Here is a 5644-nt window from a genome sequence, read left to right on the forward strand (position 1 = left end):
TGAACAGTAATGGGAATTATGCTCCTACTTTTTGTATTTATAGTGGGAGCAGCACAGTGGCTGAGTAGGTAGTTACTCTTTCGTCAGTGACTGTGTGTACATACGTGCCCCATGATGCACTGGCACCCCCACCGGTGTGGAGCCCAGCTTTCTGCCCTGTGCAGGCTTGGATAGACTCAGTCACCCCCACCCGCCAAACTATATATGATAAGCGGCTGGATGATCAATGGATCATATGAATTGTAAAGTGATAACATACTAAAAATAATTGTGTGTTACTGAGGATGCAGCATTATGTAGCTCATACACCTTAACGAAGGATTTGGTACCATTACACCCGTCTCCGGACGTCCTGGCTCTGCCCTGCTCACTGCCCACAGGTTCCCCCAGTTGTGCTCCACTCACTGCCAGAGGTTCCTGCTGTGCTGTTCTCCCTAACAGGTGCCCTGTTTAGTCCTCCCTTGTCAATCTGTCCCTGCCTCTGTGGTACTTGCACATGTCGATCCTGTCCTGGTGTGTGTGTGTGTGTGTGTGTGTGTGTGTGTGTGTGTGTGTGTGTGTGTGTGTGTGTGTGTGGTGTTTGCTTCAAGTTCCCCAACGGTGTCTTATGGTTGGTCCCGTGTCCAGTGTTCATACCTGTCATGTCTTGCCCTGCTCTGTCCTGTCCTGGTGTATTCTTGTCTGGTCCAGACCTGCCCTGTTTTCTCCAGAGATTTTGCCCCTCTGGATTTTGTTGGTGTCCATCCTGTCTTGGTCCAGTCTGCCCTGTCTAACCCTGTACTACCTCCTCTTTCTTCTGTTCTGCGGTCTGTGCTGTTTGGTGTTCATCACTGGTTCTTGGTCTGGTCCAGTGTCTGTACTGTTGGTCCCTGGTCCAGTCCCTGCCTGTCTTGTGCCCCCGTCTTAGTGGTAGTGCTTACGTTTTCTGTCTTGTCTACCTCTCCGAATGTCGATAAAAACCAATATTCCCTATTCCTCGTCATCCCCACCTACTTCCCCGGTCCGTGCTCTGCACGGTCATGACAGAATGACGGAACTCCAAAAGACTTTGCCTCGTCTGTATGAAGAGGAATACCTCAGCATTACGGACGAGGTACTGTACTGGCTTAATCAGCCCGAAGTCCAGGACGATCCCGTACTGCGGGCTATAGCCAACCGAAGCATAGATGTCCTGGAAGAGATGTCCCTTCCCGGAGACGGGCACCTTGCTGGTGAGGTGTGCGAAAACTTGCAGCGGCCACATTGCCCCGCATTGCCCCTTGCCCTTAGCTTCCTTACCACCTGTGTTTACTCCCCGTCCTGCTTCACCATTTTCACCTTCTGGTTCCTTTATGCCCCCTGTGTTTCCTTCCTTCCTTCCTTATGTTTTTATGTGCCTTCGTCCCCTGCCAGTCCCTTCGTTCCTCCTGTTGGTGTTTTTCCATGTGTCTCCTTTTTTGGTGCCCTTGTGCTTGTCTGTGTTCCCCGTGGTATGTCAGTTGTTGTCCTTGTGCCTGTTTTGTGTGTCAGTTTTGTTTCCTAGGCCCCGTTGATGTTTTCTTTTGTCTTCCCAGGTCCAGTTCGTGTTCATGTCCCTGGTCCCTTCCTTTGTTCCCCTGGGGCGCACACACCGGGGGGGGGGGGGGGTTCTGTTATGACCTGCCCATCCAAAAATCTTGTGGCCACGCCCCCCTCGTTAACCTCATGTGGAATCCCCGTGTCATCAGCTGTTTCGAGTAGTTTTCATTAGTTTTGTGCATTTAAGTCCACTTCAGAGTCTGTTTCCCTAGTCCTGTCATTGTATTGTCATTATGTTTTCTGTCTTGTCTGCCTCTGCAAATGTCGATTAAAACCCTTATTCCCGATTCCTCGTCATCCTCACTTGCTTCCCCAGTCCATGTTCTGCAAGGTCATGATACTTAAAAAATGCCTGCGCCTTTTCATTGTGCCCTGCATACAGTGTGTACTGTAGCATTGTGTCTTACATTATTTAGATTTCCATCACACATTCAAATTTAACAATTTATTAATTTTTTAATAAAGAAATAACATAATGCAAGCAAATAAGTCAATTAAACAGTAACATCACTGACATCTCTCCCATGACTAAAACAACAGCACAACTGGACACATTAATTTAACTTTCTAACATGGAGTTTGTGGTGTTACTTGCATAATGATTTATTTTCCTGCACACACGTGAGTTGAGAGACAATTCAATTTTATCCATTAGTTGAAGTTTTTGCTTTAGATCAAAGCGTAACAATGAAATTCGGGTGTGTGGATTATGTTTATATTAATTGTGGGGACCAAATATACCCCACAATGTGATGAGATTTTTCATACAAAAAATAAATAAAAATGAATTCCATCAAATGTTTGCACTGATATTTTCAGTCAGAAATATTATTCTCTCACTCGTCACTCTTTTTTTCTTTTCTATTAACCATCCCATCGGTTTCTTAACTGTTCATAGGTACAGTGAATACACCTCCTTGAATATGATACGTGCAGTTTGCATAAGTATTCAAAATCCTGTGCTTTGGAAGCTCTAGGTTTACACAAATGACATATTAATGATAAATGACACAAAGGTGACAGTTATTAAACCATAATTAAACATAAATAGGTACTACTTAATTACTTAATCCTGATGATTCTCTCTGGATATAAAGTATGCTTTGGAAGAGCCATTGTCTTTCTTTGGAAAATTACTGCAAAAATGAAGACAAAGGAGCATTACTCAGTAAAGTACTGTTGGATCCGTCATCTGAAAGCGGAAGGTTAATCACAGCACCCAGACCCATACTAATACAGGCCGTCCCTCAAAACTAATCATCGAAGCAAGACGTCGACTGGTGAGAAAAGCAACTAAAGTAATTCCAAGTCACTCTCAGAAGTCTGCAGTGCTCTTCAGCTGAAACTGGAGTGAAGGCATTTGGGTCCACAATTTCAAGAGCTCTCCATAAAACAGGCCTCTATGAGAGGGTAACAAGAAGCCATTTCTTAAGAAGATTCACATTAAAACACATATGGCATTTGCTACAAAGACCCAGTTAAGATATGGGAGAAGATTTTATGGTGAAATGAGACCAAAATAGAAGTTTTTTGCCACACTTCACAGAGGTATGTGCGGTGTAAAACTAACACTGACCACGCCTGAAGAAACGCCATAGCTACAGTGAAATATGGTGGTGGCAGCATCATGCTGTGGGGATGCTTTTAATGTGCTGGGCCTGGGAATCATGTCAGAGTTGAAGGGACATGGATGAACACAAATACCACACGATATTGCAGGAGAACTTGCTCCAGTCTGCTATGAACCTATAGCTGGGGAGAAGATTTATCTTTCATCATCACAGTGACCCTAAGCATAAGGCCAAAGCGATACTGGATTGGCTCAGAAACAGACATAAAGAATATATTAACGTGAAGGGTTGAATATTTATGGAAACACTAAATTCACCTGTAGTTAAATATATACAGAAAACGGACAAATATGCATACAACTCTTTTATATGCAGAAAATTATGATGAGTTTCTGTGGTTGAATAATTTTGCAAGCCGATGTATCATGTAGAATGCAAGCAGCATGTGGTTTTGTAAGAAAAATAGGCCAAATAGCAGGACAGGGGACAAAAAACTGGACTCTTCGTAATTATCCACATCATTATTAATGACACTGGTATCATTAGCACAATGAAATACAGGCATCCAAGACTCCAAAAGCATATACAGTGGTACCTTGGTTCTCGAACTTAATCCATTCTGGACTCCGGATCGAATCCTAAAAAGTTCGAGTTCTGATCGAATTTTTCCCATAAGAAATAATGGAAAACCAATTCATTGGTTCCCGGCCCCCCAAAATTACACCTAAAGATGTTTTTTTTTTTCGCATTTAAACACAAAATGAACAGGATAAAACAAGAAGAGCATTTTTTTCTTAATGGCTTCCAAAAGGATAAAGATCTTATCCCAACATTACCCCTGTCCTGCTCCTGCCCCGATCATCCGCTCCTTCCGTGTGCCACGCCCCCTCGTTAACCTCGTGTGGGATCCCCATGTGATCAGCTGTTTCTGGTTGTTGTCATTAGTCCTCTGTATTAAGTCCGCGTTTCAGTTTGTTTCCCCAGTCCGGTCATTGGGTGCGTTCGACTTGCTTACAGCGCTGGCTTAAAGCAACGCATTCTGATCCTGACGCAATGCATTACGGTTAGATGCATTGCGACCTCTCACGCAGCTGCACAAACTGGAACCGTCTCCGTGACGACACACCTTAGCCCTTATTGGCTGAAGAGTTTAGTTACACGCATGATGTTTGTAATCTGCTATTTCTCCCGAATATCACGTAAAGCAGTGAGAAATGGAAGTGAATACGAAAGTTCAAACAAGGAGACCTAATGAACGCCAGCGTGTCCAATCACAGCGGTCCAGGTTTTATATAAAGATTAAATCTAACCCACTTCTTTGCCGTTACAGCTATTCGTTCTCCCACCTCCTCCCCACCACCACCTTCGGCTCCCCGTCCTGGTCCGGGGTTGGCTCCTTCGCCTCCTGCCTGGTCGCCCAGCCAGATCTGTCAGCTTCAGAGTCGATGGAACCAACGACCAAGAGGGGCTTTGCCAAATCACTGTTCACATACTCATTTAAATTTGTTCAACAAATAAACACTTGTCAACTATCTATTGAGGTCTCCTTGGTTGAACTGGTTTTCGGTTAATTTACCTGGTAAAATAAAGTTTAAATAAATGACATAAATGCTCTAATAGTACACGTAAGTTAGTGGTTTATTAATTGTTAGTTACTGTAATGTTGCGCTGCTTTATTTGATTAATCGTCCAGTCTGTGAAGAAGGCATTCAAGTAAGAATTGCATTGTAGTATGACTCATTTCCTGGCACGTACAATTTATATTAGGTCAGCGTTCACGGTTCGACTTCTGATATTCAGATCGAGTTCTACGTCAAACTGGTTTGTTCAACTTTCAAGAAATTCGAGATCTAGCGAGTTCGAGAACCGAGGTACCACTGTATACATAAAAACATATATATATATATATATATATATATATATATACATTGCAATTCAATTTAGCGAAACAAATCATGGTACAAAGTACTATTTCATTCGATGATGATGATGATGATGATGATAATGATGATGGTGATGAGGATGATGATAATAATAATAATAATAATATATTTAATGGAACTGCCTCTAAAATCTTGTCTTTTTTATTTTTCCTTATTAGGTATGAAGTAATTTACTATGATTGGCCCTCTGCCCACAGATGTTGAGTTTGATTGTTTGATTTGCCCATAAAGGTCTAAGATTATTTTATTTTGTCTATTTATTATAGGTATGATAAAAATATAATTTTTGCTTATGGTGCATCAAAGAACTGATTGTAGCAACTCAGCCTTCCCACAACATTAAAGCCACTTATTCCCCCCATGTCATGAAGAAATCATCTCTGTGGCTCCCCTCTCCCCATCCCTCAGCCCCCAGTCTGGCCTGAACATTTGCACTTCCAGTAAAAAACACACTGACACCAAACTCAGCACTGGTGCGCCATAAAATCCCGTGATCCAGTCTCAGATGCACTGGCTCCCCTGCCTTCCTGAACATTATTAAAGCTACACCCTGAACACTCTGTATAACTAACA

Source organism: Paramormyrops kingsleyae, chromosome 10, assembly GCF_048594095.1.
Source record: "Paramormyrops kingsleyae isolate MSU_618 chromosome 10, PKINGS_0.4, whole genome shotgun sequence".
NCBI lineage: Eukaryota > Metazoa > Chordata > Actinopteri > Osteoglossiformes > Mormyridae > Paramormyrops > Paramormyrops kingsleyae.